At 46.7% G+C, this 12,186-nt stretch overlaps 1 protein-coding gene and 1 pseudogene across 1 annotated transcript in view; one reads left to right on the forward strand and one right to left on the reverse strand.

Moving 5' to 3' along the window:
* Positions 1 to 12,186, reverse strand: part of CD226 (CD226 molecule) — a 61,262-nt gene that overhangs the window by 22,932 nt on the left and 26,144 nt on the right. The gene's annotated exons all lie outside the window — the stretch shown is intronic.
* Positions 7,466 to 7,583, forward strand: LOC112481314 (annotated as a pseudogene).

The following is a 12,186-nucleotide window of genomic DNA, read 5'->3' on the forward strand; positions in this document are numbered from 1 at the left end:
ACACAGAAGGACAAATACTGCGTGATTTCATTTATATGTGGAATCTGAAACAGTCCATCTCACAGAAGCGAAGGATAGCACAGTGGTCGCCAGCGTCCGAGGGAAGGGAGCAATGTGGGATTACGAACCAGGGGGGTAAAACTCCAGTTATGACAGAGGAGTAAGTTCTAGAGACCTGCCGTGCAGCACGGCGCCCGTCGACGGTCACGCTGTTTGCAAACTTCACGACCTGCTGAGAGTGTAGAGCTCACGTGAGATGTTCGTACCTTGATCAGTTTTTAAAAAGCGTATACAGGGATCCTGAGACCCAACTGGTTAAGAACCTGATCTAGAGAGTGAACGTCAGGCATCGCTTCTCAGAATGGCGAGAGCTCGGAGGGGGAACACGCCAGTCTATTCAGCAGTCATCGCCGCCTTGTGGATCTGGAGGGCTCACTGCTGCCGCTAAGGAACTGGGACCCGCCGCCGAAGGAGGAGGGTGACATGTCACAAAGCACACGGGCCCTGGGCGAGAAGTACGGGAACGTGACAGAGCCTCTGTCCCAGCCTCTCTGTGTGTCACAGATTTGCTCAGGGCCGGCCTGGGAGCCGCTGTCTCGATTTCCAATAAAAAAAGAAAAGAAGAATGAAAAAGAGACCAGGAGAGGAGGGAAAAGGAGAGGAAAGAAGCCGCAGATGAACAGGAGGGAGAAACGCCGTCGGAAACGCAGCTCGACTGTGTTCGGCTAGTTTCGCCTCCACCAAAAACGAGCTTCTTTTCTTCAGCAAGTGGCTCCATGTGTCAAAAAGTTATTGGAAAGAGAAAAACCACAGCACTCCCGTCTTTCGACAGGTAACCTCAGAAGCGTTCGCCGGAGTTGGCGCCTCGCCCACATGAAAGGCCCGAAGCAGGAAACGCTGCGTCTGCGCCCCAAGCCCACGGCACGAGAACGGGGGGAATAAACAGAAGCGAAGGGAAAAGGAATCCATAAGAAATGGAAAAAAATGAGAAAATAAGAGCTGAAAGGACACGAAACCGAGACATCGGAATAAAATGAGGACCGGACACGAAGGCGCGACAGAAGAGAAAGAGATGAGGGTCAGTATCGCTGAAAGGCCAAATCGGATAAGGGCCCGCGGCGTCGGGAAATGAAGGGACGTAAGAGGAACGACAGACAGACAGAGAGACGGATGTGCGCGTGCACACGAACTTCGGGAACACCGATGTTCACCTGGGAACACCTGGGAACACGGCCGGCTGCGCTGCCGCCCTGCGGTTGGGCTTCCGGCCGCCGCGCCTGTGCCGGGCTTCGTTTTCTTCTGGGGGGGCCGCCCTCCTCCAACCTCGGGAACCTCCTTCACCTGTCACCTCAGGGAGCAAGCCATGAGCTGCTGGCCTGGGCGCGCCTTCCTCTCCTAGGAGCGTCTGCATTTGCACCAAGGACAAATCCACGAGGGTGGCCGGGCCTGGGGGTCTCGGGCGGGCTGTCCCTGCGGGAGCCCAGTGCAGGGGGGTGTCACAGCACAGGCTCATGGAAGGACCCAGATCCACCGGCAGGTCTGGGGGCACAGAGGGGCCCCGCTGGCCTTTCTTTCGAAGCAGAATGGCCGGCAGGCGTCAGACAGGCGTCCAGACCTGGACCAGACCTGCAGGAGCCGCCCCGCCTCGCTTCACATGTCGCTTGCTGCTGCTCAGGTCACCCAAACCCCCAGCTCAGCGCTTGCAAAGCATCCAAAACGACCCCACACGATGACCGGGAAGACCCAACACACATGGGAGGAGCCTGGCATCCTGACGTGCTTACGCTCGGAAAGCGATTCTACTTAACATAGGGATCCAAATGTTGTCGTTCAGAGGGGAAAAAAAGATTTGATTCGATTTTAATCCTAAAAATATAAACGAAAATCATGAAAACCAGTTAAATTTAGGCCTCCGAGTGCATTCTTGGTGCTGGGCATTCTGGGGGTTCGTACAAATGTATCGTGACATGTCTACATCATTCTCACATCATACAGACTATTTCCGCTGCCTGAAAAGTCCTCTGTGTGCCACCTCTTCGTCCCTCCCTCCCCGCAAGCCCTGGCCCGAGCTTTTCACTGCCCCCCAGTTTTGCCATCTCCAGAATGTCGTCTAGTAGGAATCATACAGAATGTGGCCTTTTCGGACTGGCTTCTTTTACTTAACTACGTGCATTTCCGTTTCCTCCATGTCTCTTCCTGATTTGATAGCTTTTTTTTCCCTTTTTAGCACTAAATAGTATTTCTCACCTCCTGAGGCATCTTGGTTGCTTTCGGATTTTGGCAATGATGAATAAAGCTGCTGTAAACAACCTCGTACAGGTTTTTGAGTGGACATAAGTTTTCGATTCTTTGGGAAAATATTAAAGAGCATGATTACCGATTTGCATAATAAGAATATGTTCAGTTGTGTAAGAAACTGACAAAATGTCTCCCCAAGTGGCTGCACCGTTCGCGTCCCCATCAGTGGTGGGTGGGAGGTCCACACTGTCGCCAGTGTCCGGTGTTGTCCGTGTTCTGGCTTTGGCCATTCTAACGGCTTTCTCCGTGCATGGTTTTCACATAGTTTTTATTGCAGGATGACATGACAAGATCCTCTGTACTACGTACGTGGTTTTTCTGGCACGATGATAGATCACTTCTGAAAATTATTTCAGTGTCTCCTCACCTTTTTCAAGCACCACTCAGTCCCCGGGTGCCCCAGACACTGCTGGGTACACCTGCATAGCATGTCACTGCCCGTCGCATCCCCAAGTGCTAACCCATCCTCCTTCATCGTCCTCAAGGTCAGCGGCTCTGCATCATCGCTCGCCAACCTCGCAAAACCCTGAGCCTTTTGCTACAAGCTTCATGAGCCCAGACCGCAGTATAGACTTTCACATACCACTTTATCCTTAGCGCCCAGAACAGTGCTTGGCATGCAGTGGAGAAGTCAATTGAAATCCTTCGAAGGAAAAATTAATTTGCAATTTCACTTGGCAGTCAGTATACGATGCGTATGTTGGTCTGGGGGGAGGGGGCATTTACATCAGTACAACCTCGAAGGCTGAGAAATGTGTTTAAATCACATTCGTAATGCGTAAATGAACTAGTGGCTCCAGGCTACAACTGCCCGTGTCGGCAAAGTCACAAAAAACACACTCACGTCTCTACAACGCCACCTCGGAAGGGGCAGCCTTGCCAGAATAACCCAGCCTGACTCTGATCAAGCTTCCGAATCTACTATTAACTACAAAGAGCAGAGAAACATGTCAAATGACACCCTGGCAGGCAACCCATGGGAATACGGAACACTCAACTCCTCAGCTGGACATGGGATGTATCCTGCCCCTGACCCTGTGATGCCTCCCCCCTCTCTTCCACCTGTTCGCTCGAAATTCTGGAGGGAACAGGGTGCTGCTCTGACTCTGCCCATCTCCATCTTCCTCCAGCACTGCGGACGTCGCAACGATCTTGACCTTGAGTCCCAGATGCCCCGTCCTCCTGAAAATCCCCTGGCTTCTGAGACACGGAATTTTCCTGCCCGTCCTCTCTCCTCTCTGACCTTCTTCCACTGTCTCCTTCCAAGGTCCCCCTTTCTCTACTGGCCTTTGAAAATGTCCCCTTCCGCTCACCACCCCTGGGTCATCCCAGCTACTCTCAATTGTCAACAGTTCTCTGTGCAGATGGAGTCCAGATCAACAGCCTCCGCTCAGTCAGATGTCTCTACGCAGTTTCTAAAACATGAGGAAAAAGTTGTTCTTACAATGTTTAAAATGGGCTGAAAATTAAACAGCCAGCATCGCCCTAAGCTGCTGCAGGAGCACTAACTACAAGCGATAATAGTAGCGACTGCATATTCCCAACAGTGCCTAGACCGTATCTGTGCCCAACTGAGAACTTTTCTAAAAACTCTTAAGTATAAAGTGTCCTGAGCAAATGCAAAATAAAATGTTGACTGCATGACTAAGGAAGTGCTCTAAAGTGACCTGGGACAAAGCTCTCACAATCGGTGGGCGATTGCTGACAGAGTGGATCCGAAAAGTTCTTATCATGGGAAAAATTAAAATGTTCATAACTATGTGTGGAGATGGATGTTTTGACTTAGGCGATCGTTTCACGATCTATGCAAATATCAAGTCATGTACCTCCGAAACTACCGCAATGTTATATGTCACTTATACCTCAATAATAAATAAGTAAAAAGAAAAAGGAAAGCAAGCAAAACTATAGACGTGCAAATTTCCAAAGATAAGCCGGCGAGAAGGCTCAGAACGTGAAGTAGTGAGTGCTTTGGCCGCTGTGGGACGTGGAGTGCGGGGAGATGCACTAGGGACAGAATCAAAACCAGGGCCAGCAGGCTGGACCTTCCCGAGTGTGACCACCGGCCTCAGAGCTCTGCCTGTGACAAACGGAGAGTGAAAAACGCAGTCTTGCTGGACGTGCTGAACGGAGGTGCTGAGTGGCTTCAGGCAGAACCCAAATAGCAGCCAACGGCAGATCTTGACCGCGAACACGGCAGGCTCAGGGGGGCCACGTGGACAGCACACTCCTGACCCTGTCAGCTCCTGAGGGGGGAGCATCTCAAACGCAGAAGGCAGCGGAAGCAGCAGCTGGCATTTCTGTAAGGAGCTGGAATGCTCCCCAATGATGTCTGGGGTGTTACGGGTTGAATTGTGTCCCACCCCCTCTCCAAGAACTCCAAGAACTGAAGTCCTAACTCCCAGCATCTCAGAACGTGACCTTATTTAGAAATAAAGTCATTGCAGATGCAACCGATAGCGAAGAAGAGGCCACGCTGGAGTAGGGTGGGCTCCAATCCAACGTGACCGGTGTCCTTGTAGAAAGGGACACAGACTGCACACAGGGAAGGGGTCGTGGGAACGCGAAGGCAGAGATCAAGGTCAAGTACCCGCTAGCCGTGGAGCGCCAACGGTCCCTGGAAACCACCAGCTGGGGAGACGCCTGGAACAGATTCTCCCTCGCAGCCTCAGAAGTATCGCCTTGACCTTGGCCTCCCAACTGTGAGACGACAGATTTCTGTTGCTGAACTTACCCGGGCTGTGGTAGCTTGGGAAGGCAGCCCGAGCAAACCCCGCTGGTGGTGAGGACTTCGCCGGGCTGACATTTGGGGTACAATCCGGATCTCGCCAGCACCACCCAGAAGCAGCGAGGCTGCCAGTTGAGAGAAACCGGGGGCCTCCGCCACCCCCCGCTCCACATAATGCCATTCTCCATCTTTCATTTAAAGCCCAGATAAAAGGTAAAGAACCCAAACAAGATAAAAATAAGCTAAAAGATGGCTTGACTGAAAAGCAGAGATAAAGCGGGAAGACCAAGAACTGCTGCGAGAGATAAAAGCCAGCCAGAGCGCCAGGGAGGCCGGCCAAGCGAGGCCACCTGTCCGAACGACAGCGGAGGCTGGAATCAGGTGAGCACGTCCTGGGCGGTACGTCAGAGGATCGGCCCAGAAAGCACTCAGGGAGGTCTGAAGGGCGGCCATGCATCCCACACTGCAGCTTTTGTTCACAAGTTTTGTTTTGTTTTTTAATAGTTTTAATCTCCCCATCATGCCGAAGTCCACGAAAGGCTTAATTTTTGAGCAATTCTGCCGTTTCTCCCAACCAGAAAAATAAATGACTCGTGGGACATAAGAATGTTAAATAGCATAGCTCCGGGGGTTTGTGAAACCAGAAGATGACAATACAGCCCAGGGCACTGGCTTGTTTTCTACTAAATGTTAGTTTTCTACTAAAATCTTAGCAGTTGGTCTCCCAGATTTAGAAATTCGTGGTAGACTGTGCATGGCAGACTTTTACAGAAAAAGAATCCAAAAAATTAACACCGACCCGTATCATCCTCTACTAGAAAATAGACTGTAAGTGATGTGAAGCATTTTGTCTCATACACATTAAACATTTTCAACATATTTTAAAAGCTAAATAACATACCTTGGGTTGTTTTTACTATGCATCAGCATCTAATGCATTACATGTGCATTTAGTGCTCACGACGACCCAGAGGTAAGTCACCCAGATGGTGGAGGGCAGAGAAGGTTGTCTCACCAGGCAAGGAGCTCACGGAACCACGGCTAAGCCAAGGCTGCCATCCTTACCCCTGCGAGGGGGCCACATGTGACACTCAGTTTTCCTTTCTACCCTGCAACCGGGCTGCATTTCACAGAGAAAAATATAGGCTCCCATGAAGCCCTGGTTTCTAAATATCTTATTTTATGATGCCTTAAATCCTATAATTAGAAATCAATTTCTTTACTTGTCCTTGTTAAAATGCACATAACCACCTCAGCTCCTGGCAGGCACCAGCATATTACTGTGAAATCGTCCATTAGATTGCTTTCCAAGTAGAGGAATAGGGAGCAGATTTCCACAGGCTAGTGGCTCAGAACAGACGGGCTCTGTCGAAGGAGAGACAGAAGAGCCAGGAGCCAGCCTTGTCACCGGCCACCGTGCTCCCTGGGGGCAAAGGCCAGAGGAGAGTGAATGCCGGCTGCAGGGGGGCCTCCAACAGGAAAACTGATTACAAACTGGAGGGCACACAATTTGACCTCTTTTGTCATTCATCATTCATTCATTCATTCATTCATTCATCCAACAATGATTACTGAGTATTGCAAAGTATAAACTGTTCGAGTTTCTATTTTTGTGGCTGTGTCTTGCTTTTCTCAATTATGTTGAGCTCCTGGGAGGCAGAAATAATTTTTTAAAAATATTTGTATGTGGCTTGTTACTCCACCGTGTTCCAAAAGTTTTCAAAGTAATTGTACCATGAATTGTACGTATTTTAATCTCTGGAAACGCCTTACATAATATCTCGGACATATTCGATGATCAGTAAATACTTGCTAACTCCTTCGTCCAATCCGTAGAAGTTACTCGTGATAGAATGAAAAAAAACGCACAACAGAGTGACTTTTAAACCAATCAGAATGAAAATGTAAGACAGTTTTTTTCAACTGGACTATTAGTTGCCTAAATGACTTTTTTTTCCCCTCTGATCCACACTGCCGGCAACACTATACAGCTAAAATGCAACCCTGACCACGCTTCTAAAGGTCCAGGAGCTGGACGCTGCTCCTGAGGACAAAGTCCACTTTCGTCAGTAAAATCCTTTATGATTTCAGCTCTGCCTTTGTCATCAGCCACATCTTCTCCTAGAAAGCTTAATAGGCTCTTCCCGCCCACTCCCAGGAAAATCACGACTTACCCTGTAAAACTCCACTGTGAGCCACTGACCTGGAAGAAACAGATTCTTACTCACAACAAGACGGGCTCACCAATCTCTCCTTGTTCTGCTTCTCCAGCTTCTGTGCATTGTTTTGTCTTTATCTGTTGTCATTTCTCACTGCCCTACTTAACCGCTGGCACCTCAGAGAAGACCCGTACCCAGTATTTCCCCATCTTAGCACGACGCCTCGCATCTCCAGTTGCTCAAAAAAATGTCATGGAATCAATGAATGCAAAGCCACCTCTGCTACGGCCATGCCACCCTGACTGTGCCCGACCCGTCTGATCTCAGAAGCTGAGCGGGGTTGGGCTTGGTTAGTACTTGGATGGGAGGCCACCTAGGAAGACCAGGTGCTGTAGGTGTCATTAATAAATAAATAAATAGATAAATAGATAGATAAATAGATACATACATAACATACATACATACATTAAAAAAAAATCACCTCTGAAGATGACAACACACTATAAACTTAGCAATGACCCCAGGAACACAAAGTGACATTTTCCGGCCCAGGTCCTACGTGAGTTTGGGTCTCCGTTCCTGGTTTGCCAAAGGAAGCACAGGTGGGAGCCGTCCCTCCCGGCAGGTCTCCTGATCACCGGCCAGCGCCACAGTATGTACGGCTGTCATACCTTCTCTGCAAAGAGCTCCAGGTGCTTTGCAGACCAGAGCAAGTTCAACGCGATTTCTCACAACTCTCTGAAGCAGGAGAGCCTGAAATCATTTAGTTTGAGCTATAACGAAGTTAAAATGAAATATGTAACCATACTGAGAAGCCAGCGTGAGTGTGGCTGTTGGCAGGGAAAGTATGATCGTCACTCCCGCCCAGGAAAGAGATAGAAAGAGCCCATACCATCCTCAACCGTACCTAGCCCAAAGCATCTGCTCTCCTCCCGCCCGGTCTGCTTTTTCAATTTTCACAATTAAAATCAAGAGATAAGCAATTTGCCATGTATGTCAAAAAAACCTGTGTTTTCTATTCTTTTCTCAAAATAAAACAGAAATCATTCATGAATATACTGAACAAAGAATCATCGCCCACCAACAGTTACCTCCTAATCATATTTCTTAGCTGCAAAGTTCTTAAGCTTTTGTTCGCTTGAGTGCAGTAAATTCTTCATTTTCCTATACCCACTCAAAGCGTTTCTTAAGCTTCTTTGTTTCAATATAAAAATGGCCAAGTCCTTATATGGGAAGGATGTTGTACAAATCCAAGAGACCCCAAAATCAGAGGCGTTGACATGACTGGCTGCATTTAAAATGGTTCCCATTTTATGCTATGTGTTTGTTTGTTTGTTTGTTTTTATCCACATGTCTTCTTTTCCCTTAGTGCTAAGAAAGGGTGAGTAAAACCATACATTTTGAGCCTGAGATGCCTAGACCATAAAATTCTAATGTTTTTGGACAAAAAATCCTCCCCACTGAGGGCTACAACAACTCACACCTCTGATGTGCTGAGCATTTAGGCTGTATTCCTGGGCCCTATTAAGAAGGAAAATAATCTCATCTGTGGGTCTGAGCTAATAATAATAATAGCCATCCTTTCTAAAGTACTTCATATCTGCTTGCCACCATGCTATGCAAACGTTACTTCGTTTTAGCGTTTACAACAATCCAATAACGTGTGTATTATTAGCATCATCTTTTAGATGATGAAACCAAGGCCAGAGCAGTAAGGACAAGAGCTAGGATTTGAACTTAATCACCCACAACAAATACGATATGTTTCTGAGTCACCTCAGCTGTAGATAAAAGAGCAGCGTAGCACCTAACGAAGCTAGCAGATGGAGAACTTCTAGGGAAGCAAGCTCAACAAACTGTTAAATCCACTGGTTTCTTATAACTACAATAAGGTACTCGCAGACTAAATGACAATCGGCTTATTAAGAGGAGAAGCAGTAGAAAAAATCACATCTGATGGACAAAGAACTCGGACACCAGCAGGTGGTACGTGCTGTCCCTGGAGAGATGCCATCGTGGCTGCCCAGCCCCTACCAGCAACATCCTACCTGAATCTGTTGGGGCCTCTTCCCTGCCTTCACCCCATGACCTCCCCAGAAGCAGGAGAAAAAGAGAGAGAACCCTCTGAGAATATCGAGGTCACCGCGTCGAGAATATTGAGACTATTGAAGAAAAAGGAACGTGGGAGCATTTTAGAAAATAGAATGGCAGAGCTTTGAAAACGAAACCAGCCCTTAATTAAGGCAATAAATAAGCTTAGAGGATTTGTTGTTGTCACAGGTCACAAATGGAATTATTTTGCTATTTAAGTTTCTAATTTCTCACAGTGGAAAAAAGACCGACTTGGCCACAACCGGAAAACAAAACAAACATTTATTTCGTAAGCATGTACTTTTATTTATGTGGAAAACTGCCTCGAGCAACTCCAAAACTTCATTAATCTAGTTTACGCATTAAAATGTAAATGGTCTGTCTTAAGTTGATCATCTTAGGGCCAAATTGGTAAACCATACATCTTGCATTTAGAGTGGCAACCTCTGTCACTGGCCATTAAATTCTGAGTGTGGGTAAGCGCCGGCAGCTATGAAGTAGGAGGCGGCGCCGGGTCCTCTGCAGCATAGGTCTCACAGGCAGAAGTAGCTGCTGTAGATACAGAGAGCTTCTCCTAGGACTCAGGTGTCCTAGTCAAATGCTCGGTCTGCATGTCATTCAACAAGGGACCGGCCCAAAGCAAACGGGAGGAACCTCAGACAGGCTAAGAGAACCAGACGGGTGGAGACCACCTCCTAGGAAGGAAAGGGGAGGAAAAAAAGACGCTTCTCAAGGTGTGAGAGGAAGAAATTGGCATCCCATGCCTTCTCTTTAATTCTCATTGCTCTTAAAGAAGTTTCTGGAGACAAAGTGAATGGGGGAACTACATCACTGTTATTAGAGACATTTCCAAAATTTGGAAAGCTGTCTCGTCGTGATCATATTTTCTTAGCATTATTTCAGAGCAATGAGTGAAAGTGGCTATTATTTATAGTACCGTCCAAGAGTTTGGTTTGTAAATATTAGATCAGGCGGGAGGAGTCTTCTGGTTCTGAAATCCAATCTTTCTACAGCAATATTCTACAGGCCACATGCAAAACAGCTTTGTGGCTCTTAGTGTATCATGTGAACACTTGCTAAGAAACCTCGAGACTTCCCTAGCCAGTCCTTGGACCTCGACGAGCTTTGCTTTGCTTCCCGCCGCCCACCTCACACTGAGTGCCATCGGCTATGAGAGGACAAACCAGGGGCGTTTAGTTCGAGTTCATTATCACTATAAGAAATGAAACTCACAGTGTACACCCTACATCAACATATTCGTCTCGTTCATGGACCCAGGACAAAACATTTCTTTCCTAATTTCGACTTGAACCTGTGGTTGGCAATTCCTGGCAATGGCTCTTTCGGTCCCCAGTTTCAGGATTTGTGCCAGGTCTTACACATTGCTCCTTTAGAAAAGCATTTCTAAAGAAGGAAGGACAAGACAGACCAGTCTTTTGGCTCTTCTTCTAATTGAGAATGACAACCCAGACCATTTCGGGTGCATTCAATGTTAGTGTTACTGTCAATAAAATAGAAAGGTTCACGCGCTAAAGTCACTAACACAAAAATAACGACCAAGTGGGAAGCTGCTCTGTGTTAAGACAACCTTCTCCATCCTGGGCCAGAACCTAGCGACCTTCAACCCTTAGTAATGCAAGAGGTTCCGACTCATCTGAAAGCAAATTGGTACAAGAAAATGTCCACAAAATACTTCTGAGCTGGTTTAGCTTACCCTTACTTTTTTTTAGGAATTCTATTTCTGTTCGGCTTAAATCAAGGGGAAATTTCACTTTGAAGGATTAGAATTTAACCAGCTTTTCATTCTGAACCTGCATCATTGATGACAGTGCCACTCGGGGTAATGCAGTCTTCGGTGGCGCGTGTGACCATGGCTCGCGGTGACTCTAAATGGAGGGGACACATTTAACCAACTTTGTTTAGCTTCTCCTATAAGAGTGCCCGGCGTTTATGTGTTAAAATACCGACTATCTTATTATAAATTGCTTTATTTCTCCTTTATCTCACACTTAGATCATTTATTTGTTTGAAATTATACATATAGGTACTTTTCATTATCTATGACTATGCTTTCGACACAGTTAAAGGGATTTATTAAGGGGTTCATTATAGAAGAGGAGCTGACGGGGTTCAGAATCAGTGCTACTTGCTTTAATTCATTAGTCATAGAATAAGTGGAAATACGCAGCCGTGTAGAGGCATCTTAGTAAATGACCACAGAGCCTGGACGATGTACTTTTAATCTAAATCATGAATCCAGTGTTAATATACCTAACCGGATGCTAGTGTTCTCGATTGTGCTATGCCTCTCCATTGGCGAGGATTGATCTAAAAGTCACATTATACTTGAAATACTGGGAAAAAAAGATGAAACTGAACAACAACAACAACAAAACTGAATTCTTTTTCAGATTACAGTTAAACACACTGTTCGAAGTGAGGTCGGAAGAAGCTTAGATTAAACGTGTCTCTTGTGTGTTTGTATGTCCCATTGCTACATGCAGTTTTTAAATGCAGAAGCTAATTAGATGGTTACTTTTGAAAAATTTGAACTTCACATCTGCATCTCCCTGACTTTTCCATCTTGACGTAAACGCTCTAAATTAGGGATGACTTTCAGCTCGCCTGCACCGTACATACTTCCTCTGAAGTCTACAATTCAATTTCCACCTCCGTAATTTTAAATATTTTAAAGTCATCATTTTACACTCTCTATTTTCCTCTGAAATTGCCTTCAGTAATGGCTTCCTAACTCCATTATCTTGGAATTACATTTAACACGTTTATGGGTTTGCCTTTTAAAAGCAAAACAAAACAAAATGCCATAAAATTGGGGGATCTGGGGCCAGTCACAGGAGGCGTCTGAGTCCGTGGTGGCAGCTACTAATTCACTGTAATGGGGTCGATCAA

Source organism: Pteropus alecto, unplaced genomic scaffold (genome assembly GCF_000325575.1).
Source record: "Pteropus alecto unplaced genomic scaffold, ASM32557v1 scaffold14, whole genome shotgun sequence".
Classification (NCBI taxonomy): Eukaryota; Metazoa; Chordata; class Mammalia; order Chiroptera; family Pteropodidae; genus Pteropus; species Pteropus alecto.